Source organism: Cryptomeria japonica, chromosome 5, assembly GCF_030272615.1.
Source record: "Cryptomeria japonica chromosome 5, Sugi_1.0, whole genome shotgun sequence".
Taxonomy (NCBI): Eukaryota; Viridiplantae; Streptophyta; class Pinopsida; order Cupressales; family Cupressaceae; genus Cryptomeria; species Cryptomeria japonica.
This window is the reverse complement of record NC_081409.1, coordinates 335,803,071-335,830,106: the sequence shown is the minus strand read 5'-3', so window position 1 is coordinate 335,830,106 and position 27,036 is coordinate 335,803,071.

Sequence of the window (27,036 nt, the reverse complement as noted above, 5' to 3'; positions counted from 1 at the left end):
GATGACTGTAGCTCGCTATTTCTGCATATTTACCTTCATTTTCAACACTTTTCCCTAATTTCAGCATTTCAACTCACAAAAGAGAGTATACAAACTCACGTCTTCTTGATTCCAATTAGTATTCAATCCTTATCATTACCGATTTGTGATTGAATCTATTGGATTCACCCCTCTTTTGAATGTAATGGTAAATTAGCGGTTTTCCTCCCTCTCATGGTGGAACCTAATTTTCATCATTACATTTTGGTGAACCCGACTCCTTACACCTTTAATTCTGATTTATGTTCTCAAATCTAATTGCTTTTCAAATTTCACAATTCAATTTTTTATTTACAAGTTTAATTTCCAATCAAATTTTTAAAATTAAGAGATTAATTTCACAAAACCCCTAGTTTTTTAAATTTAAAATTGATCTTGTGATTTGCCTAATTTGGATTAAGTGTTTCAGATCTGATTTAGAAACGTTTCAAAATTCAAATTCAAATTCATAGATCTCATTTTAATCAAATTATATAAATTTAGAGGTTTGATTCATAAAAGCTCTAATTATTAATTTCATTTGTGGATTGCTTCATTCATAATGGCACTTAATAGATCTGATTTATTTGCTATTTCAAATATGATTACCTTGTTTTTCAATTATATTTACCAAAATCATGTGTTGGATAATGGCTTCTTTCATTTCACAATGCTTCTTTTCATTCATAGCACTTTGGCATATTGTGTTTTTAGACTTTCAAAATTTCTTCCTTTTAATCAATTTGATCTCAAAGCTTTCATTTATAGTAATGTTGTTTTATGTTGTTTCTAGGAAAATGCATTTCATATATAGATCACCTCAAAGCTTTTGTAGATCCCAATCCTAGATATGCTAATAGAAACCCTAATACTTGTACCTCTCCTATGGTATCTAATATGAATGAAGAAAGAGATAATACTCCTATCAATGATCTCTCTAATTGAGAGAAAGCATTGAGGAGCAATATGGCCCCATCTTCTTCACATACAATACCCTTGTGCAAGGGGGCAAAATCAAAATATTGATGTTTTCATATCTATAGATCCTCCTTATTCTCCTAGAGCCTATCATAGACATTAGAATGTTTTTAGAGAAGATGATGTTATGCATTTTATACAGGATCTCTCTCCCCACATAACATTAAGCAAAATGAGGCCTTAGATGATAAGGATCTTCCTTCCCAATCTACCCAAGAGAATATGCATCTTCCTTCACAAGATATTCCTTCTTCATCCACTAATCCCTTTGACCCTTCTAAACATCCGTACACTACAGACTTTAAATAAATTTATTACAATATTCCTCTACCTTGTCAATTAAAGGATTCTTATAGGAGTGGCTTTAACATAATATCAAAACAAGGTTTTAAAGGACAAGGACTTGGAAAATTTGAACAAGGAATCTGAGTCCCTTTAAACCTACACAAACTACCATAGAAGGCCTAGGAAATGATAATAAATCTCCTATGGATGACCTCCTTAGTATTCAAGATTTCAAAGAACATCTTGAAAGACAATAAGCCATTTGTTCCCGTAAAAGTGCTTCTTCTTCAAAAACTCATTTTTGTTCATTTCATCAAACTCATGACCATCATACTAATGATTGTCCTAATTTTCAAAATGCAATGAAAGAACTTATTGATAGTGACAACGCTAAAATCATAAATGACAATCCTTATTCTTCTAATAGAAACCCTTGTCCTCAATCTCAAAAGAATAAGCCTATACCTATTTATGATCACGAAAAATTTGCAACTGGAATCTTTTGGAAATTGAAGTATTGTAGACACTTAAAAATAATTATTTTAATTATTTTAAGTTCCTGACATAATTAATTTATTAATTATGCCAATTTTTAATTCCTCCTCAATATTATTAATTATAATTAATATTGTCACTATAGTCTGTTGATTGATTTATTTAATAAATCAACCCCCTTTTATTCCTCTAAAAATCTTCAATATTAAATCTCCTCAAATTCCGCCTCTTAACAAATTGATTTCAATTAATTAATTGACCTAGGTGATTCCTACAAATCACCTTTTTCCTAACCCATCATTAACCTAATAAATTCTTCTAGAAACTCCCTAAATTCACTTAGCATTATTCTTCTAATTTTTAATTCCCTCCACTCATTCTCTCTCCTAGACAAATCCTCCTACAAATCTTATCTACCCTAATCTCACCTAATATTTCTTCTAATCCCTCTCCTAATGAGTTGCTAGTGGCTAATCATCATGATTAACCACAAAGTCAACTCCTTGTCCCTTCCATCCAACCACTCTCCTTAAATGCTCTTTTCCTAGGTGAATGTGATATTTTCAAAATCTCACATTCCTCTAAGCATCCCATCCTCCAAGGAATTTTTAATTCCTCCTTATTCCTCCAATCCCCATGAGCATCCTTTTTGAAGAATTTTTAATTCTTCATTTCCATCCCTCAAGGAATATTCTATCCCTTGTTCCTCCCAAGGCACATTGGCAAGTCTTCCAAATGAAACTTGAGGTGTGTGGAGACAACAAATGCCTTTAAGGCATATCTCTTGGTCTCCACACCTCCTCTTGCGCCTTGTGTGGGCTCACAAGGAATCCTAACCCTCCATCTTGGGTCAATCCTAGCCCTCCATTTCTCCTCCTCTCTTCCTATAAATTGAGGACTCGAATCCCTCATATCTCATCTCCAAGTTTAGTAAATCCATGCTGCTAGTTTATGCCCAAGAAACCATCCTTGCATCCTTACCATGCCAAAATTAGCACTCATCCATACTTAGCCATTTCATCCTTTAATCCTTAATCCATCACATCCATTTGTGCACAATATTGGAGAGCCAACCATATTCAAATTACTCAAAGGAGAATATCAAGTGGAGCATCATCAAGGGGTGCCTTCACTTCACCAAGCTTGATTCGAGGGAGAAGGTATAAGCTTGCAAGGTATAAGCATTGTCTTTACGTTTTCATGTGGTTTGATTTTTGTTCCATGTTTTTAATATGTTTTAGTGCTTTGTTTGCATACTAACCATCTGAATTCACCTTGTTGGTTTTTATCCTCTTCAAGTATGACAAGAATTTTATTTTTCCTTTTGTGTAGTTTAGCACTAAGCATAAAGAAGGTAGTGGATATTGCCTTTTTCATCATTGCAGTTCTCATTCTCTTGGAAAGTGTAAAGCATTTAAGGAATTTTTTCAAGAACAATATGATCATGCTCGTATATGTCTTTCAACAGATCTTGCTCTCTTTCTTGGTGAAAAGGTAGTGCCTTAGCACTCCTTTTACTCTCATATTTCTCCTCACCCTTTGACACAAGTAGTTAACTTAATTAGGGCCTTTTTATCATTAGAGGTGGTGCTTTTTCAATTTCAAATATCTTGGGGTAGCAACATGATTCTCTCTTACTTCTATCATATCTCTCATCTTTAAATTTTCACCAAATCCTTTATGTATTGAATTCTCCATAACTTGATTTTCTTATTGCATAGATTTATCCTTCATGTGAATGCATGTGTGTTCCTTAGTTAGGACTTATTCTTTGTTTGAAATGGCACGTCTATTATGAATAATCTCTCCTTAGGAAATGTGTGATTCTTCTCCTTGTCCTCTTGCTTGGAGGGGCAAGGATGGAATTTTCCCTTTCTCTCTTGCTATTTAAAGTACCACTAGTCCATTTAGGGGTTGCATTTTTCATGTGTTGATGACTAATCCCTCCTCAGGGGAATCTGTGATCTTTCTCTCTTTCTCTCTCTCTTTTTGAAGATTACCACCTCTTTAGAGTTACATTTTACATATACTAATGTCTTTTCTTGCATTGGATATTTATTCATGTGAGTACATTATGTATTTGCTTATGTTTAATCTCTCCTTAGAGGTTGTTTAATTCTTCTCATTTTCCTTACACTTGGGGGGAAATGATCTCTCTCTCTCTCTCTCTCTCTCTCTCTCTCTCTCTCTCTCTCTCTCTCTAACCTGGATATACTTTTCCTTTGTGAGTGGTGTTTGCTTATGATTTGATGGTTTTCCTTGTGTGAAGTTGTTGTTTGCTCAAGGATTCTCTCTTATGAAAGAGGTGTAAGTCCTTGGCTACAACCTCTTCTTCACTTGGAAATGTATATCTATTATAAACTTTCTCCCTCTCATTGGGTCAAAAGTGTGTCATCCTTCATAAAGAATCTCTTTCACCTAGCAATAGGGGGAAGGTATGCATTCTTGTTCTCCTTCCCTTCTTTTGGTAGAAGATGTTATGTTTATTCAAGAAACTCCTCTTGGAGGTATATATCTTTTGAGAAAATATCTCTTCTCCTCCAAGGATATCCATTACACTTGTTGCAAGATAAGATATCTCTTTTTCAACTATCTTATCCTTTCTTATAAGATTATTCCCTCTTTAGCTTGGATTTATGACATTGCTTCCTAAAGGATCATATCTCCTTGGTGTTGAAGGATGGTATCCTTGTTTCTAGCTTCCTTAAGAGATCAACATAGGACTATGTTGACATCTTAAGGGGGGGCACCCATATCGATCTATTTGTACCATATTGTACTTTATTTTTGCATATAATTTTTGCATGTCTTAAATGGGGTGTTCATTCTTGAAACTAGAGAAAACAAACTCTTATATAAGATGCTTTACACCTAAAACCATATGTAGCTTTGATATATGTCTTAGATGGGGGCTACACATCACCAAAAATAGAGTAAAAACTCTTACACGGGATGTCCTCAAAACTAGGCATGTATCTGTTTCAATCAAGGTTACACATTCTCAGAACCATAGCAAAAATATTAAACAAGATATCCCTGAAGTTAGACATTAACCTCTTGGCATTCACACATTCACCTCTTGGCATTCACAAAGGTCGCCTCTTGGAATTTTCATTTAAATTACATGTCTTAAACAATTTGATGCATGCTTGAAACTAGAGGAAACAAACTCTTATATGAGGTGGTATATAATTGAAACCAAACATCAATTGCGCACACACATGAGGATGAGTGGAACTAGAAGAATAGGGCTAGACTATTCCTACACTCCTCCCCAACATGGATCACCTAGATAAAAACATCTAGGGGCGAGGTATTTATGTCCTCTATCATTATTATTCTCATGGATCACTTGGGAAAGTACATCTAGTGTGTATTCATGCTCTCTCTTCTTCTTCTCATGAACTCGTAGCTTTGCTATCGATAGTTCATGGATGATGCTTGCTTTACTCTTTTATGTGATCACTCGTGTTTGTGAGATGGGATTTTTCAAGAATGATATTAGTGGTTGTGACATTTTGGTACCAAGGTCTCTTCGGCTAGTTGACTTGAGGTCTTGTTTGTTGTCTTTAGCTTTTGTTGTGTATCTTTTTTTGTCTAATACCTTTCTTTGTCTTTTTGTCTTTGTTTGTCTTTTTCTTTTTGTCTTTTTTTTTTGTGTGCCCTTTCATATGTTTGATTGAGTTTTATTGAGGACTCTATTCCCTCATATCTCATCTCCAAGTTTAGTAAATCCATGCTACTATTTTGTGCCCAAGAAACCATCCTTACATCCTTACCATGCCAAAATTAGCACTCATCCATACTTAGTCATTTCATCCCTTAATCCTTAATCCATCACATCCATTTGTGCATAATATTGGAGAGCCAACCACATTCAAATCACTTAAAGGATCATATCAAGTGGAGCATCATCAAGGGGCCTCTTCACTTCACCAAGCTCGATTTGAGGGAGAAGGTATAAGCATTGTCTTTTCGTTTTCATGTGGTTTGATATATGTTTCATGTTTTTAATATGTTTTAGTGCTTTGTTTGCATACTAACCATCTAAATTCACCTTGTTGGTTTTTATCCTCTTCATTTTGGCACGCCCAAAGGGACCCACGTCCCTAAATCTAACATTTTTGTGAGTTTTTATGAGTGTGCAAGTTGCAGGTATCAAAACAGCGCGAGCACTTGCAAATCAGTGTGAGCGACTCGAGTTCAATGTTATAGAAAGACCTTTCAGCACATGCGCAAGCCCATTAGCACAAGCACCTTAAAATTCAAAAAAAAAAATCTCGCTTCCATTTTTGAAATTTGCTAACTCTTTTGGTCTTTTTACTGCAGGCGTTCACATTTCATCATGGGAGAAACTATATCGGCGCAACTGTTTTCAAAATCCCGCCCTCTACAAAAAAATTTAAAAATTTAAATTTTGAAATCTAATTGCTAACTTTTATTGCAAATTTTTTTTGTGTTTCAGCACGAGCGTAGGTGTTTCAATGCGTGCGCAGGCGCTTCAATGCGACTGTTACAGGAACGATGCGACAGTCAGGTATAAATTAGCAGTCTTGTTTACATTCATTTTCTATAATTTATTTGAATTTATGCCCACTTAAGCTCGTACGCAAGTGTTTTAGCTCCTACGCAGGCGCTTCAGCGTGATTGACTACATTTCAGCACGTGCATTGTTTCTACAGGCCAATAGCTACTGATATTTTTTTTATGAGTGTTGCAGCTTCTTCGACTATCCATGACCTAAGAAACACAAAAAACTACTAATCCAATTATTTTCCAGATTGCCTAGGAGTTCCAACCAAACATTGTGTCTTTTTTCTTAACTAGGCATCTAGATCTAATTAGGGGGTAAATATACCATTGTCTTTTGTGTTTGTGAAAAGCATAAAGGGAGGAGAGTATTCTCTCATCTAGCTAGACGATCAAAAATCCAGACCCTCCAAGATTTTCATGTTTGTTGCATGTTTACCCTTAGCGGGTCTCCCCTCCTGACTTGCTCTTTGAGCCGGTGAGAGGGGAACAACCCAAGTGAGTACACCCAAACCTAGGGCTCCCAACTCACTATAATAAATAGGCCATTGATGATGAAAGTCTCAATGGTTGTGAGTTCTCAATCACGCTTGCGTGACTACTAAGTTCTTGGTGCTTCATTGGGCTATAGGCCTCAATTGCACTTGTGCAACTGCGAAGGGTAGCTCCTAACGGGAAGACATATTAAACACCTTGTGCATAGTGGCCAAAAACCTTCTAGTCATTGGTGCAGGAGTTTTTACCTTTGAAGATACCCATATTTTTATGGCCCTTAGTAGAGACACAAAGTTCGCCATGAGAAGTTTTCATTGGAATTGATGTTTGGCTGCTCCGGAGAAGTGAGTGTCATGGAGGGGAGCCAGTGGGGTCAAGCATCTAAGTGTCCACTCTGGGTAAGTGTAGCTAGGAAACCAATTGGGATCCAATGACTATTGTCCTTGCTAGCCTTAAGAATGTTGTACATGAGCATGAGTGTCTTTGAGATAAAATTCATTTGATTATTGTGTTTGCTTTGCTTGATACTTACTTGCCAAGAGTAGACTAAACACATCATTATCCTTGAACACTTTGCAAAAAACACTTGTCTAAAAACAAACAATCATCCAAGTCAAGATCCTAGTCACAATTCCAAACATAGTCATACCCAAGTCGCATCCTAGTCACCATCCACACAAAGTCCTAATTGCATCAAAACTTTGTCCATCTCATGTTTCATAAACCTAAGTTGTATAAGCATCCTAAGAAGTCAATCCACTTACCTATCAAGAAGAGGAAGATCACACAAGCACAACTCATTAGACGTCAAAAATTTTGGTACACAAACCGCAAACTCTTGCTTAAACATAGGACCTTCTTGCATCATTACCACGATTACGTCCATGGTCATAGCAATGAGTTTGATGCTAGTGATGAATTAAGAGTTTGTGCCCTCCATCAAGGTTCAGGTTTGTCTTTTAACACCAACTATCATCAAAATCAGGGTGTTTGTGTCCCTTCGTACAACTTGCCATCTGAGCCAATCATCTATTGAGTCATGTTCATGCCAAGGATAGCCTAGTCACCAAATTTCTTCTAATCATCACTATCATCCCTCTTCAATCAATCATCCTTAATATTTTCCTAAGGACTTAGCACATCAATCAATCACAAAATCAATCACCTCTAATTATAAAATCAATTCTCAAAATCCAAATCAAATCCAATTTAACCTCACATTAAGGTTGCATGCCTTGTGAAGTTTCATTTAGACCTCATCCTTACTCACTTGGCTTTGTGCTTCAACAAGAATCCTCTCCAAGTACCTTTTCCTTATCCTTTGAGTCAATCAAGACTCTTATCTCATGTCTTTGTTTTACTTAGGGTCATTAGTCAACCCTTAATGTAAGAAAGGCTTTTTGATCATCATTCCAAGGTCTAAATTCTACCCAACTTGATCATTACCTCGCTTGGGGGTTCATCAACATTTCCCACCTAAGATCCTCATCCAAGGACTGAGGTGCAATCATAATCAAATCTAGGTCCTAATCCAAAGACCCTATCAATCAGAAAAATCCATTTTCATCAAATTCAAATCCTAAAATCCAAGAGCCTTGCTAAGTCCTCTCATCAAAAATTTCCTCCTTCAATCTTTTCTAGGGTTATTCTTGTATGGTCACAACTTGATCTCAACAGAAAAAGATGGTTGAACAACAATATGGTATGTCGAACATTAGTGTCCTATATGAAGATCCTACACAAGATCCTACACAAAGTGTGCAACTTAGCATCCAAAATCAAACACAAAATCCTAATATGGTTGACCAAGATGAACTCTCTCTAGAAGTGCAAACTTTCCTAGCAAACTCCTATAATCAAGAGATGGAGGAGAAATTTATCCAACACAATCCTATTGCGCTTCTAAAGACCCTCCTTGAAAATGGAGCTCAACTCCCACCTAATTTTGATAAATCCACCCTTGGTCAACAACCACAAGGAAACCTTGCTCCCACTCATACCGCCGCACTTATTATTCAAACTCAATCAATTGTGGCCCCACCAATCATTCAACCCCAATCAATAGCACCCGCAACACCTCCCCCCCAGTTTCCATTCCACCTTCTTCCTCCTTACCATCTATACCACTATCAAATATGATCTCATTTATTCTCCAACAGGCCTCTATACCATCTTCCTCTACTCAACCATATATTTCTATTCCACAAACCTCCATTCCCATCAACAATATCGCTAGCTTCATTCAGGCAGCACTTAATCCTGTCACAACTATTTGTGGGTCACAACCGACTGTCACGTAACTGATGCAAAACGGGTCCAGACCATGGCCACTCCTCCAAAAACCACCCCCACCAATCACCAATTCAATAATCAAAATAATCAAAATCAATCCCAAAAGCCTCATAACAATGTCTCAATCCAGGGGCGACCACCCCGATCCAACAACAGGACTCCAAGAGACTTCACTCCTCTTACTAAGCCCATTGAAGTGGTGTTTCAAAAGCTTGTTCAAGCAAGCGCAGTGGTTTTCCCTATCACTTGCCCATTTGATCCCAATCAACCCAAACCTAGGTGGTATAATGAGAATGAATATTGTGAGTATCATTGTATCAAGGGACATGATACACAAAAAATATATGAAGCTTAAAATCTACATACAAGATCTCATTGATAGGGGTGAAATTGAAGTAGCAAATGCAAAACCTGGCAATAATAATGACAAACTCAAAATGTACCAGGAACCCTTCCTGAAACATGATAAAGGAAAAGGCTCATCATCTAATGTGGTGAACTATGACTACACGATCACATAACCGACTTTGACTCTTTAGTAGGTCACATTGAGCCTACAAACAATCATGTCAATGTCATAACTATCCAAGTAGTTAACCCTTCCCCTCCCCAAAGTAGACCTAACCCTGCTAGGATAGTCATTCAAGGCGCTACACCTTCCACCTCCTACTCTCAAAATGACTGCAATTTAACCACTCGCCGAGGTAGAGTCACTGTGCAAGGAGCTCCTCCACCATCAAACCCTCCCCCCATATCTTCCACCCACCGATATGACCTCCTTGACCAACTTGGGAAGACCCCTGCACAGTTCTCCATCCTAGAACTTCTCAAGACTTCCCCTATCCATAAAGAAAATTTGGAACAAGCCCTCCTGGAGTCTTGCGTTCCTGATAATATCAATGCTACCCAATTTCAAGCTCTCATTGGAAACATTTCCACCCAACAACACCTTGTGCTCACTTCCAATGATGCTCTTGTAGATGAAGACCATAATAAACCTTTGCACATCGAAGCCCTTATCTAGAAGCACAAGGTCAAACATATCCTGATAGATGGTGGATCCGGACTCAATTTGTGTACATACAAGTTAATAAAACAATTAGGGCTTTCTGAGAACCTGGTAGATCCATCAGGAAGGATCACAATAAAAGCATATGATGATGTCGAAAGAGTTTCAAAGGGCATGATCACCTTGCCTCTTCAAGGGGGCCCTATCACAATTGAAACCCCTTGCCAAGTACTAGATCTTGATCTCCCCTACAATATCCTTCTCGGTCGATCGTGGATTCACTCCTTGCAAGCCGTACCCTCCACTTATCACCAATGCATCAAATTCCCCTTCAATGGAAGAGAGATCACTATCAAAGGTTATCCACAACCTTTTCAATATTGCAAGCTCTTAGAGCGGAAACATCCATATCATTGCCCACTAAATAGACCCTCGCCAACTCCTCCATCTGACACATCAAATGTTGCCTCCACCTCATCCCAAGTAGACCCACAAATCAAGATCCTAGATAATGGTTGTGGAGGATACAAATTGGAGTATGTCTTATTAATAGGCGACCTCCCCTTATCTCCTAAGTCATTTGGCAAACCAAAAGAACTCAAAAAAGATCAAAAACTGGTTATACAATGCAAAGATACCACCTTCTAGCAATGGGGCCCACTTGATGAGGAAAGCTTGGACACATATGTCTCTTCATGTTTGTACCAAGAAGAAGATGAAGACCTAGCAAAAATACCTTAAAAAATGTATCCAAAAACATCAGCTATAGTTGAAAAAATGGGTTACAAAGGACACGGCTTGGGACTAGTGGAAAAAGGAAGAAAAGCACCCATAAATCCTATCTCCTACAAGTACAACAAAGGCTTGGGGTACACCCTGGTGCCTAAGATTAATATCGTTGGTTCCCCTTCAAGTCCTTCTTTGGATATCGAAAACTCTGACAAAGAGGAGTTCCATGAAATGCCTTATGAATAAGAAAATGACATCTTCTTTGACACTCACGTCAATGCCATCACCCCCATAACCCCTCCCATTTCACATGAGCTACATCTTGTCCATCCTAAACTCATATACTGGGGCCAACGAGACAAACCCACTTTAGACATCTGCATCGATGATAATGCTCTCATTACTCTCATGACTATGCAAAATTTGGAAGACGGCAATAGGATACACGGTATTCAACTACATGAAAAAGGATACTTTGGTAGTCAAGTCAATGCCCTTAGCCACAAAAAAATAATAAAAAGGAAAAAAATGATTCCCTAGGTGAAAACCTCTCCAAGGCACCTTTGGATGAGCAAAAATAAAAAACAAAGGGTGTATCCGAAAGTGAAAACCTGGAAAAGGCACTTGAGGATGAAGGACTTGACCTCCCTACCATTGGTTATCTTCCACAAGACAGGTCAAATTTGTTAATAGAAGAAACAGACAGTATCAATATGGGCACCGAAGACATTCCAAAAAATGTGCTCATTGCCAAGTCCCTCACAGAGCAAGAGAAACAAGACTTCATCAACTTCCTCACAGAGGCAAAAATCAATTTCATATGGACCTATGCTGATATGTCAGGTCTAGATCCTAACTTGGTGGTTCATAATCTTGTTGTCCACCCAGATGCAAAACCTGTAAAATAGAAGTTGTGCAAAATGCATCCACATATTGCACTCCTGGTCAAGGTAGAACTCCAAAAAATGTTGGACATAGAATTCATCATACCAATAGACTACATTAAATGGGTATCCAACATTGTACATGTCGGCAAACCTACTGGGGGCATCTGCATCTGTACTGATTGTCGAGATCTAAACAAGGCTTGTCCTAAAGATGATTTCCCACTCCCCAACATAGATATGATTGTGGACCTTACAGCAGGGCATGAGATGCTATCACTTATGGATGGACTTTTTGGATATAATCAAATCAGGATTCCAGATGAAGATCAACATTAAACTACATTTACAACACCATGGGGGACTTTTTGTTACTGGGTCATGCCTTTTGGCCTCAAAAATGCTAGAGCCACATATTAGCGTGCCATGACAATAATTTTTCATGACCTCTTGCATAAAATTATGGAAGACTATGTGGACGATCTGCTAGGCAAATCAAAGACAAGATGGGATCACATCCCTATATTAAAGTAGATCTTTGAAATATTGGAAAAATATAAACTGCGCCTCAACCCTAAGAAGTGTGTTTTTGGTGTCACATTGGAAAAACTACTAGGTTTCATTGTTTCTTGCAGAGGCATTGAGGTTTATCCTACAAAAGTAAAAGCCATCATGGAAATGACTCCACCAAAGACTCTCAGACAACTATGCAGCCTCCAGGGAAAAATCCAATTTGTTAGACGTTTTATTTCACAACTTGCAAATAAATACCATCCATTTGCACAAAGACACAAAATTCAAATGGGACTGCTTGTATCAAAAGGCCTTTGAAAAACTCAAAGAATATCGGGGCTCACATCCAGTGCTTATGCCTCCTACTCCTGGAAAATCTCTTATTTTGTACATATGTGCTACCACAGTGGCATTGGGGGCATTATTGGCACAAACAGATGATCAAGGGAAGGAACATGCCATATATTACATCAATCGAACACTAGTGGGGTATGAACTCAATTATACCCACATTTAAAGAGCATGCCTAGCATTGGTATTTAGTACACAGATCATCTGACACTATATGCTGAACAACAAAACAAAACTAATTGCTAAGATTGACCCGCTTAAATATCTCTTGTCAAAAGCTGCCCTCACTAGAAGAACCGCTAAATGGGTCATGTTGTTAAGCGAGTTTGACATTGACTATGTAGATAGAAAAGCAATCAAGGGACAAGTCATCGTAGACCAACTTGTTGATGCTCCACTTCTACCTGACCATCCTATTCTCATAGAACTACTGGATGAATTCATTATGATTGTCACCACATCCTCCACATGGCAGTTATATTTTGATGGCTCTTGCACACAAAATGCATCGGGGGCATGAATACTACTAATCACAGCTCAAGGAGATTGCATCCCAAAGTCATACAAGATAGCTTTTGCATGTACCAACAACATCGTAGAATATGAGGCACTCATTATAGGATTACGCTTGGCTATCCAGTGGAAGATAAGGGAATTACAAGTCTATGGTGAATCCCAACTTGTCATAAAACAAGTCAATGATGAATACCAAACAAAATATGACAAACTTCTCCCCTATCGTAGCATGGTTGAAGATCTTAATCAACACTTCACAATGATCAAGTTTGATCAAGCCCCATGAACAAACAATAGGGCTACAAATGTAATGGCCACCATTGGTTCCCTCCTTTAGATGCCAGCACATAGTCAGAAGTGTGAGTTCTTGGTCGAGTAACTATTCATTTCGGCATACGATCTACTAGAGTCCAAAATGGTGTGTGTACTCGTTGGTCCGGAGTCCCCCTGGTACCAAGAAACCTTCCCTTTCCTAAAAGACAACACCATTCCCCTACACCTTACAAAAACCCAACAACAAACCTTCATTCGCCGATGTGCTCATTACACCATCCTTGGAGACACCCCATTCAGAAGGCATTTTGATGGTTTCCTCCTAAGGTGTTTAGATAAACAAGACGTGAAATGGGCATTACATGAAGTACACGAAGGCATCTGTGGGGCACACTCAAGTGGGCTCACCTTGGCTAAAAAGTTTTGGAGAACAGGATATTATTGGCCTAAAATGGAAGTAGATGCATATAACTGTAGACACCTAAAATTGTCTTGTCTAATTAAATAAATATCTTTATTTATTTAATTATTTTGAGCCTAATTCTTCTATTAATTGAATAAATCTTTATTTATTTAATTAATTCATTTATCCTCTTCTAGCCTTATTTCTCATTTAAATAAATACTCCTATTTATTTAATTGGTCCCACTTCTTCTATTAATTAAATAAATCTTTATTTATTTAATTAATTCATTAACCTTTCCTACCCATGACACATGTCATTCATCTCTTAATTCCTACACTACCTACCTTCTCATTATTTTCTTATTTCCTCTACCTACCCTCTAATCATAGCCGACCATTTATCTTTTACACCTCTCAATCGTATCCCTCCATTTCATATAGTGTCTTCTATATAAGGAGATGCTTCCTTCATTATCAACCCTCAACTATGCATTCTAATCAAGTATCCTAGCATTCCAACTTTCATATGTGATCCTACTTGCAACCACATTTTCGTTCTTTGTTGAGCTCTTGTGCACATAAAATCTGAGAGCAAATATATCAAGCAAAATCAATGGAGATAGGAAGAATGGAGATCCAAACCCTGTTGGACATGTGATGGTATAATCTTTCTGATTTCATTTGATTTGCATTGTCTTAGGTAATCTTCATATGTTATGATGGATCTTTGTTGTTGTTAGGCTAGGGTTTTTGTGGTTGAATTCATTTAGTCTTTCAATATTGTTGTTTCCATTTTCACCGTATACATTTTGCAATGCCTGGTGGGACCCTTGTCCCTTTTGCATTTAACATCTTTTGTGCAGATTTTGTGTTTTTGAAGTTGTAGATATGACATTTTCGACAAAATTTTGACATTTTCGACAACATTTTGACATTTTCGTGTCTGCGTACCTTTGGATCGCGTTTTTTATTTTTTGTCGTGTCTGTGACATCTAGAATCGCATTTGCGCCTTCGGTATTATTATTTTTTTTTATTTTTTTTTGTAGATTCTAGGAAATGCATCTGTGTTCCCTAATCGCGTCTGCGAGGCCTCCAGACATGTCTATGTTCGTGGGCCGCGTCTATGTCAGATATAGGCACGTTTGTGTATTTCTATTATGTTTGTGTCACTGATAACTACGTCTGTGTTCAGCTTTTTTGCATTTCAGTTTCTTTGATTCACTTTTTCGGTATTCGGGTTTCAGATCTAGTTTATATTGAGCTAACATTTTTGGATCTAGCTAACGAATTTGGTGCAGTTTGTCTTGAAAGAAAAATCATTTTGTCGAAGGCCCCTATTTCACAAAGTCTTTTGGATCTAAAATTTACCTAACTTGTGTGCTTGCAGGAAGGGGTGATCATTTGAAACAAATCCAAACTACTAACAAGTCTTTGTTGTAGGACCTTGGCAAGGGTTTTTGATCTCTATTGTGTGCCTTGTTTTCATAGACTAGCAAACATTTCATTTGGTGCACTAAAATTAAACCAGTGTCTTTTGTGTTTTGAGCAATAGGCTCTTTTTGTTTCATCTCTAGAGGGCCTGTCTCCCTGTGTGGTCATTAGGACTACTATTGAGGAGAGAACGACCCAAGTGGTAGCGAGGAAAACCCACCTCTTCTGAACCACTATAAACAATTGTATTCATGGTGAAAACTATGGATAACGTGTGCTGATTAGTTCATACCGACACTATGTCTCCCCATAAACCCGTTTGATCAAATTTATTTGCTCATTTGTAGGGCGTAGCCCCTATCGGTTGGGAGTCTTCTATATTTACAGAGCTGAAAGTCCCACATGTATGGCCACACGAGCGGATGCCCTTACTAGCACCTTTTTGTTTTAGAAGTCAAAATCCTTCTAGTTGTTGGGGTAGGAGGTCGGACTTCTGGAAGTGGCCCATACACATACGGTTCTTAGTAGAGATACAAAGTTTGCCACAGGGAGTTTTCATGGGGACTGATGCTTGGCTACCCCGAGAAGTGAGTGTCGAGGGTGGAGCCAGTGGGATCAAGAATCTAAGTATCCGCTCTAAATAGCATAGCCTTGGGGGAAACTCCATGTGGGATCAACAACTATTGTCTTGGCCAGCCATAAGAATTGTGCTTGTCTTATTTTGAACAATCAAACATTCAAGACCAAACATCAAAACATTGTGTCTTTTGTGTCTTCAAGTGTATGCAAAAACAATTTTACATCAAACAACACACTTTTCTTTGAGTCATTTTGAGTCTAAACACTTGCAAACATTGAGTCTTCATCACTACTGTGTCCTCTTGTCATGAAAAACAGTAGAAACATTCAGATTTGGTCACAACAAGCAACTTCACACATTGGAAAAATTGCACAAAGTTTTTAGAAATATGTCTGTGTCTGACAGAATAGCTTATGTATCATGTAATCGCGTCTGTGTCTGATAGAGTCGCGTTTGTGTCATATAACTACGTCTGTGAAGGGCATAAACGTGTCTGTGTTCTCTTGAGCAACATTGCATTTATAAAATCTTAGAAACGCGTCTGTGTTTGACAGAACCACGTTTGTGTCAAGAAAGCGCGTATGTGAAGTATACAGGCACGTCTGTGTTCAGAATTGAAAAACTTTACAGCCCAGCAAACAAGAACAATCAGTTTCAGAAATCTTGAGCTTCCTAGGTTATCTCTTCAGGTTTTCATCTAGCATTCAACCTATCTTTGGGTCTCACAAAGTCCATCATTGCTTTACACCTTGCATTACATTCACATTTGTCTAAACTTGAGTCGAAAGGTCACTTGTTTGTCCTCATCTTACTTTGTCAACACACTACATACAACAACATTTTGCTAAGTGGTCCCTCATCAAGGTCTATCACCTTTGGGTCTCATTTGGTCTTACTTAGAGTCAAGGTCAACTTACCTCATCAAGAGAAACTATCATCTCTTTGGAAGCCACACCTACTCTACTACATACATACTTGGTCTTACACTTTGGACATTGCAAGTAAACCTCATATTCATTTACATTTCATTCAACTCTTGATCTTCCATACTCTTTCCATTTTCATCTAGTCTCACACATCTTGGTCAATACCTAGTTCATGGTTGAAACTTGTTCCCAAAAATCTAGGAGAGAAGCTAAAGAGGGTCAAGAGTCCACAAACATGAGTTCCTATGAATATGACAATGATATATTTTTCAATTTTGATCATACTACATTACCTGACATGGGTGCTTATAGAAACATTCCAAATGTTGAGAACATGGACATTACAAACAACAATGACACACACAATGACAATATGGACAACATTTCAATACATTCAATAGAAGTGGAAGACTTCATTATGGATCCCCGTTTCAATAGATTGGTTGAGGAAATAATGAGGAGAGATAGACAATACTTCTTACAAGTGATGGCACGAAGTGGAGCCAAGATCCCTCATGATTTTGACATGTCTCAAATAATGGAACATAGACCTTTGCAACAACCTCAACCCAACATGGATCAAAGGAGGCCTAATAGTGGAGGAAATAGAGGACCACATATGGTGCCTGAATCACCATCATCTTTGTTTCAAAAACCTGAGGTCCCATACACACATGGTCAAGCATATGATACTCACCTTCACAGACCATTATGGAAGTCTTATGTAGAAAAATATACTCAATCACATACCAATGCTAAGGATCAACCACCAAAGCAATTAGATATCCAAAGGCATGATCAAAATTTGGACACAAGGAAACCCCACATCAAATTTTGGGGCAACACATTAGAACAAACTCATGACATGCCTATAGAGTATGGTATACATGGACAAAACAGATATTCCATTCCTCATCATGACTCTATACCAAGCGGTCCTTATATGCAGCATCACTATAGACCTCCTCCATATGAACATGTGTATGATCAATACCATCCATATATGCAACATGCTCCTCCTCCACCTAGTGCTTCAAGCATGGGGTATGGTCTAAGAAGTCGGTCTCCCCCTACGAACAATTTGGAACAGCAAACTACGGACTTACAAAAGAAAATGGAGGACATAAATACACCAAAGCCAACTTACACAATTAGAGACATATGTCCCTATCCATTTGACAAGAGCATTCCAATGCCTCCTTTTCCTACACAGTCACTCGAGCTACACATCATTCAGTCAAGGAACAACACATCTACAATCATAAGGTAAAGCCTCATACATTTGAGGTGGGTGACTTAGTTCTCAAATAAAATCCTAAAAATTGGCAAGACAGAGAGAAGAAGGGCAAATTCGAACCAAATTGGCTTGGTCCTTACATCATTACAACAATCTATGGATCCAGTGCATATCAGCTTTCAACTCTAGAAAGTGAACCTTTGGAGGACCCTATCAATAGCATGCACCTTCGCAGGTTTTACACATAGCTCTTTAGAATATCCTAATTCAAAAATACAAAAAAAAAATCAAAAAAATCATAAACATAAAAAAAATTGTTACTTGGTGAAAACTTGGCGAACAGGCGCCTTGTGACACAAAAAAAAAAAAAATTGAAAAACAAAAAACATCTCGTCCAACGGTGAAAACCACTTCGGTGGCGCCCTGGGCAAGTATCATGGTGAAAACCGGGTCACCGGTGCCATGTGTAGAGACATTGCTCCTCCGTCCTTCAGGATTCCATTTCATCCTTCACTTTGCACACACTCACAGCCTATTCATCCATAATAAACTTACTCATCCCCATCATGGCTTGTTATTGATCTACCCAAGATTGGTTAGACATTCATAATAACCCCCTCTTTTCACCCTTTCCGTCCATAATAAATCAACTCCTATCTGTAGCTAAGGCAAATCCTATGTCTAGTGATGGGTGTGGAACTGAGAGCATCACACGTTCTGAGGAGTACAGTTTCTTCCAATTTTCTTCAGTCTATCCACTCACAATCCATAATAAAGCAACACTTGCATCGCCAATCCGCAATAAAGTTCTGTTTTCTCTGCAATAAAGTATCAGTTTCATGGATTCAATAAGTTTCAGATGAGACAGAGTAGCAACAATGGGCTTCAACAAATCAAATCTTTCAACAGACTCAGACAACATAATGGTTCAGTGCTATCTATCCTTTTGTGAAAGTAAACATTATGACCACAATCAAATAAGACTTATACAAGTGACAAGAGACACTAAACTTGAGAACTACAGTGGATGATGGTGTCGAGTCTTAGTTTTCTTTTGATTTTTATCTTTTTGGTGACATGTCTTTTAGCTTTTTCGGGATGTCTCTGACTAGAGATTTTATCTCCAGGATGTCTTTGACTAGAAAGGCAAGGATGGGGTATCGTCACCTATTTTTCTTTTGTTGTTTGTGGATTGTCTATTAGTAATGCTATGACTTGTCCAAGGATATGAGGACACTGTGAGTCTAGTATGAACTAGGGCATTCCTTGTTTGCGACTGTCTTATCTCCATGCAAATGAGTACAATGATTTTATGGGTCGAACATATGCCTAGATTGGCATAACCTATTTTGCCATACTAAAGCTCAATGATGATAATGCACAAGAAGCTCTTTCACTTTCATATATTCTATCTTTCATCCCCCTTTCTTGATTGACTTCCATCATCCTTCTTGAGTCTGTGTAGCCCACTATCACATGACTGAGTATAATGACACACCAAAAAAAGCATTTTCATTTCATGTAGTTTCACCCACATTACCACATGTTAGCATTTTGTACATATAGATATCATAATTGCATCACATCCTGCACACAACACATGTTAGCAAATTTTTCATTCATCATGTAAATAGTCATTTGCATTATCATATTCATCTACATTTCATACATTCACATTTTCATATGCATAACATTTAAAAACATAAAAGAACAAAAATAGTGCATTGCATCATGTACATATTTGCATCCATGTCATAAGCATTACATAGAAACGTACATCATGGAACATCTCATCACATATGTGCACATGCATATAGTTGCTGCAAAGATGAATCATCTCATATATATAATCATAAGTGTTATGATACAATGATGTCAAAATCATATGGCTACAATCACTCGAAGGTGTCTACATCATCATACAAAATGGTACAAAACTGATACATAAGGGAGCCCTCTAGGCTATGATGAACTCCCTCCCTCGGACCGGCCTAGCCTCGATGAAGTTTGAGCCCTAGAAGGACCCACCCAAGGATCATCTCTCTTGCCCCCTCTATCTGGTGGTGGTGGAGGACCCATGACCCCACTGCTAGACGCTTGTCTCCTGTGACTCCCTCCGGTGGTCATCGCTATCCGCGATGGTCTACGGAAGCTCCTAGCCCGCTAATTTGGAGGCACCGCTCCATAATATAGGTCTTGCCAGTAGCCTATCTCCTCCCCTACCTGCAAAACATAGGCGTATCCATCTCTTGTGTCCTCTATCACCTGCCTCCCTGCCCTCAGTACTGTCTCAGCCTTTGTATAACGCTAGATAGCCTGATCTCTCTCCCACTCAGTGTCTCTCAGCTATCTCCTGAGACAATCCCTCTCCCGCTCGAGATCCTGGATCTCATATGCTTGTCCCTGGCAGATCTCCCTCAACTCCAGTAGCTCATCCTCCTCCTCGGCCCCCTATACTTGTGGCTACTCTTGTGGCTGCCCCTGTCCCTGTACCTATGGCTACTCTTGTGGCTGCCTTTGTCCCTATCCCTATACCTATCTGGGACCCTGTGCTACTGGCACCTATAATGGCAATCCATCTCTGCCTCTTACCACTCGAGCCTATCTCTCCTCTCCACCCTCTCTCCGCGGAGCCACTCTCCTCTCACCTATCACACCTCGCCTCCTTCGTCGGCCTCTACCCCCACCATCTCCATCATCATCCTCATCCCCTCTGCCATCTCCATCTATCAGCTCTCTTGGATCTGTCAACCATGGAAATGGATGCTCAGACCAATATGTAGTATACTCTGCATCCATCCCTGCATCCTCTATCTCTGGCCACATATCCCAAGGTAAGGGCACCATCTCTACTAACTGCATCATTGCCTGATCATATGACAACAATGGCCTGAAGTGTGCATGATCCCTCACTGTCCGAGCATACATCTCGAAACCCCGTGGCATCCACTGAATCCTGCCAAACTGCCTGCAAAACCTGTCAACCAACTGCCTCTCCAGTACATAGGGCGTCCGCCCAATTAGATACCTACTCCTAAATATATAAGGTAGCTCAACTGCATCATCCTCCCAGGCCTTACACTCTTGGTATGGTCTCCATACCATAGTGTCAATCTCATCGATGACTTGGTGCCAGTACTCTAATCTGCCAATTCGTGGCTGTGATGTAATCATGTCATATAAATGAACAAAACTACATCCATGGCCCCTGCCTCTAAAATGAATCGATCAAGTAACCGGCAAATGCTCATACATCCACACCTCCAACAATGTCACTCTGAAGCCCAATCCTATGGATACATGGTATACAAACTGATGCAGCTCATAGTACAAATGTGCCAGCATGCACGGTCCTCAAGCATATCTAGTATGTTGTGTCACCAGTGTCTCCAATGTGCTCCCCCAGCCCACAAGCAATCCTCGTGTAGCCCTATCAGAACATAGGAACCCACTGATAACTCGTGCCAGTACTGCTGGTAATGCTAATCCAGTCTGGGTCATGGTATCCCATGCCATGTGTCCAGCCCTCATCTCCAATCCTAGGTCCTGAAACACTCATCTCAGTGCGTCCCTGTCTCCATCTCGATCGTAGGGTATCAACTCCCCATCGATTGGTATCCTCAAAATGTTGTACACATCCTCTAAGGTGACTGTCATCTCACCCATCGGCAAATGAAAACTACAAGTCTCTGAGTGTCATCTCTTAGCTAGCACAGTCATCAACCCCATGTTCTCCTAAAACTCTGGCACATACAGAATGTGGCATAATCCCATAACCTCAATAGTTGCTCTATCCTCAAATTTCAGCTCTGGTCGCAAGCTCTGAGTCGATGGGAATCTCTCCCATGACTCCAGCATAGGTAGGTACTCCTGTAGTCAAGTAAAATCAACTACATCAGTCAAAGTGGTATTCACTATTCATCACAAAATGTTGCTTTCTATCCTAGTGCTTATATTTCTCATATGGTGTTCTGTCCTAGCGGCACTCACTGTTCATCACAAAGTGTTGTTTTTTATCCTAGTGGTACTCCCTGTTCATCACAAAGTACTAAATTTTTGCACTCCATGTTTATCACAAAGTCCTACTCATATTTTGCACTCCCTGTTCATCACAAAGTGCTACTCATATTGGTACTCCCTGTTCATCACAAAGTACTATGTCTTGGTACTCCCTGTTCATCACAAAGTGCCTGGATCTATCCTATCCTAGGGCCTCTTCTTGAGTGTATCCTCTTGAGTAGTTTCCTAATTGGCAACGTATGTTCTATCACAAAATTGTCAATCCTAGCCCTATCTGCTATCCTAGTCTTCCCTAGAGGACCTGCTTGAGTGTATCCTCTTAGAAACTTATCCAATTGGCAACGTATGTTCATCACAGAATTGTCGATTCAACCTTGAAGACATAAACATGCTTTCAGGACATAAACGCACTTACAGGTTGCACATACGTGCCTACTCTACATAGACGCACCTGAAATACATAGATGTGCCTATGTTCTATGCAGATGCATCCATATAGCACAAACGTGCCCACATAGCACAAACATGCCTGCACAACACAGACGTGATCACATTTGACACAAACGATATTTTATTCATAGACACGCCTGGCACAAACACAGACGTGCCTAGCCAACCCAGACGCACCTGGCACCAGCATAGACGTGCCTTAGCATTTTTTTACCTTGTTTGACATTTCCTAAACGTACATTTATTGCACTACCTAAGATGCATTTATGACAACATTTATTGTGAAAAAGTACAAGGAGGTTTTGTAGTACTTACCGACTCTCCTGCATCTGTTGGCCTTTGAAATCGGCGAACACGATCGAATCTATGCACCATTGCCATCGCTGCTGACTGCTACTATTCTATTCTCTCTCTGCACTCTGATCTCTTGGAGGTGTGGATGACAATGAGGATGTATTCCCCTCGTGGTCTATCTTATAGACTGCCCTAGCCCTAGCCCTAACTCGGGTCTTCCATGTCAATCTTCAGTATCCTATGACTCTGTCACTCCATCCGGTCAGTCCATTCTAGCCTTTCTTTTTATCAAGAGATTGTCTATGATCTTTTCAGACATTTTCATCCAATCTCTTGAGGGGGCATATCATTCCCATCTTGGAGCAACTTTGTATCAGTTCATATTATCTTCTTTGAAACAACGCGACAAGTTGCATTATCTCAAAGAGGGGCAAAATGTAGACACCTAAAATTGTCTTGTCTAATTAAATAAATATCTTTATTTATTTAATTATTTTGAGCCTAATTCTTCTATTAATTGAATAAATCTTTATTTATTTAATTAATTCATTTATCCTCTTCTAGCCTTATTTCTCATTTAAATAAATACTCTTATTTATTTAATTGGTCCCACTTCTTCTATTAATTAAATAAATCTTTATTTATTTAATTAATTCATTAACCTTTTCTACCCATGACACGTGTCATTCATCTCTTAATTCCTACACTACCTACCTTCTCATTATTTTCTTATTTCCTCTACCTACCCTCTAGTCATAGCCGACCATTTATCTTTTACACCTCTCAATCGTATCCCTCCATTTCATATAGTGTCTTCTACATAAGGAGATGCTTCCTTCATTATCAACCCTCAACTATGCATTCTAATCAAGCATCCTAGCATTCCAACTTTCATATGCGATCCTACTTGCAACCACATTTCCATTCTTTGTTGAGCTCTTGTGCACATAAAATCTGAGAGCAAATATATCAAGCAAGATCAATGGAGATAGGAAGAATGGAGATCCAAACCCTATTGGACATGTGATGGTATAATCTTTGTGATTTTATTTGATTTGCATTGTCTTAGGTAATCTTCATATGTTATGGTGGATCTTTGTTATTGTTAGGCTAGGGTTTTGTGGTTGAATTCATTTAGTCTTTCAATATTGTTGTTTCCATTTTCACCGTATACAATAACTATGTGAAGCAATGCATCCCTTGCCAGAAACATGGCGACAAGGTCCATGTGCCATCACAAGAATTGCAACTGTTCATCACACCTTGACCTTTTTCACAGTGGGGGCTCGATCTCCTTGTGAAAATCCACCCTTCATCCTCCAATGGACATAAATTCATTATCACTGCCACCGAGTATTTCACCAAGTAGGTAGAGGCTATCCCTCTTACTTTTACCACTGGTAAGCAGATATCCAAATTCATCCTCAACTACTTGATCTGTCAATATGGCATTCCAAAAGTTATCATTACAGATAATGACAGCCAATTTAAAAACTAGGATGTCAAGGAACTCTGCCAGAAATTCGACATCCAACATCACTTCTTCACCCCATATTACCCCCAAGGTAATGGTCAAGTTGAGGCTTCTAACAAAACCCTAATCAAAATCCTCAAAAAGACAGTCAATGAAGTTGGCTATGATTGGCACCTCCAACTCCATCCTACTTTGTGGACCTACCACACTTCCATCCACACACCCACAGGTGCCACCCCCTATTCCCTTGTCTTTGGCTTCGAAGTTGTCCTCCCCCTTGAGATCGAGATCCCCTCTCTAAGGGTATCATTGCAAAATATCCTACCAAATGAAGAATACAGAATTGCCCGCCTACAAGAGCTAGAATTGTTAGATGAAAGGCACCTCAAGGCCTTGAACCATCTCCAGGTATATCAGAATCATCTACGCATGAGTTACCACAAGAAATTCAGAACCCAAGAATTTGAAATTGGTGACCTTGTCCTCATGGAGTCAAAAAAACCTTCAAGAAAGAGAAAAGAAAGGCAAGTTCAAGCCTAATTGGCTTGGACCATATGTAATCACAACAAAATATGGATCGAGGGCCTATCAGTTGGCTACTCCCGAAGGAGATCCTCTAGACGATCCAATGAATATCATGCACCTAAAAAGATTCTATGCCTAATCCTCATAAAGTCATTAATTGTCAAAAAAATCAAAAAAATCATGAAAAATACACAAAAATGAGAAAAAGATCCTGAAAAAACATCATCACTCTAGTGAAAACTTGGCAAATAGGTACCCTGTATCACACACAAAAAAAAAAATCAATTCATCCATCAGTGAAAATCACTTTGTGGCACTATGGACAAGTACCTTGGTGAAAACCTCCATGCAAGCGCCAAGGTAAATAAATTGGATCCATTGTCAATCATGTTAGTGATCCATCACCCCCCCCATCCAATCCACCCATCGTAACATCCTTTCCCTTCCATCTCCAAATAAATCACGCGTATGATGATGAGTCTTCACCTAAATCATGAATAAAGAATGTCCCATCAAAACTGAGCTTGTGTGCCTCTGTGTGACCTTCACGAAGCCTTGAGAACAGTCCTAAGTCCACAAGTTATTCTTCAAAGCCATATGATCACTTGCCTAATCCAAAAGTCCACCCGCTTTATCCTTTTCCCTAGGGATGAATCCTTCCCTCACCTGGCAGCTTAATCCTCCACCCTAATCCTACTCTTGGCAAGAGGTGTCAATTGGTCATGAATGAATGACTTGTTTAATTTCTTAGATTTTTCATTTAGACTTGCATCTTTTGCCATATGACTACATCTATCTACAACTGCCCAAATTTTCCATATCCAGGTATGTTTACAATAGGTGCATATTGGGGCATATTTTCATAGCATGACATGTTTTGGATCTCTTTTGTATAAACTGGTGACTTGGTACTAGTGTTTATCCACACTTACCCTCTTGTTTACAAGAGGTATTGGTGTGTTTAAGGGTTTCCTTGTACATACCCACAACTTTGTATTAGTGTTTCTCAACACTTGCATAGCTATGTGTAAGGAATCCCCATTTGACTATGAGTCAGTCCATGCCTTGAGTTTCTCATGGCATCCTAATTCCTATAATCAGTGGTGCGGGTTACCAAGGGAAACATCAAACTAGGTTGGCTCTCCACATTTTTGTCCACAACTCTCACCATCATTCCATAAAGTCCTAATCTAATAATCCCATGGAGTCCTCAATTAACCCCCCCACCCCCCTCCTATTCCATATTCTTCTATTTTCCATCTAAGATCATTGTATTACTATCGGCATATTCCTTATTTACATTATTCATTCACTTTAACCATATAGGTGGCATTATTCATATAGATTTTATTTAGGTTGCATTACTTATTCATTTCATTACACTATTCATTTAGATTGTCATTTTTTTTCACAAACATTTACCACATAAGGTTGCACTTCGATTTCATTGCATACACCATTTAGATTGTCATTTTTTTTCACAAACATTTACCACATAAGGTTGCACTTCGATTTCATTGCATACACCATTTATCCATTTATGATAGAGGACATCAATTCACTCACGTACATTACATTTCATTACTCATTCATTTAGATCACATCATTTGCATACCATTGGTGACTTACATTGCAATATCTGTATAAATGACATTACATTCATTTCTCATATAGATTGCACCTACGCTAATTATTCATTCATCATAACTCATTTACATCTACATACACAACATATATACACATCAAAAAGCATGATCACTCATCCCACATCCATAAACATGTTAGCAACATATCATAGGCATACCTATATAAGCATCCACACTGCATCACAAATAGATCAGCACAGCATATCCATAATTACCATCCATACATCACATCACAAGAAAATAAATAGAATCCATCATAATAAAGTACACACATCATCCATCACCACAAATCATATATATATATATATAGAAGCTCAAAAAAGATGAATATGTCTATAATGGTACAATGATCACCTCGAAGGGTCAAAATATGATACACATGCCAAAATGGAGCTAGCTCTCCCCTCCTGTCTCTCCACCCCCCTCCTTTGTACCTCCTCCACCTGATCCTCCTACTTCCCCTCCTCTCGGTGACCTAAAACCCACCGATCCACCTATATGTTGGCTCTGTGTGGGTCGTTGACTCTGTCCTGTGAGATCACACACTCTTAGTGTCAAAGCTGCTCGTTGTGCCGCAAGTATTGCTTCGTGATATATTCCCCTATAGGACCCTGCCTCCTGAACTGCCCTATCCTGATGTTGCATCATATCAGAGTACATCTACCCAAGCATTCCAGGA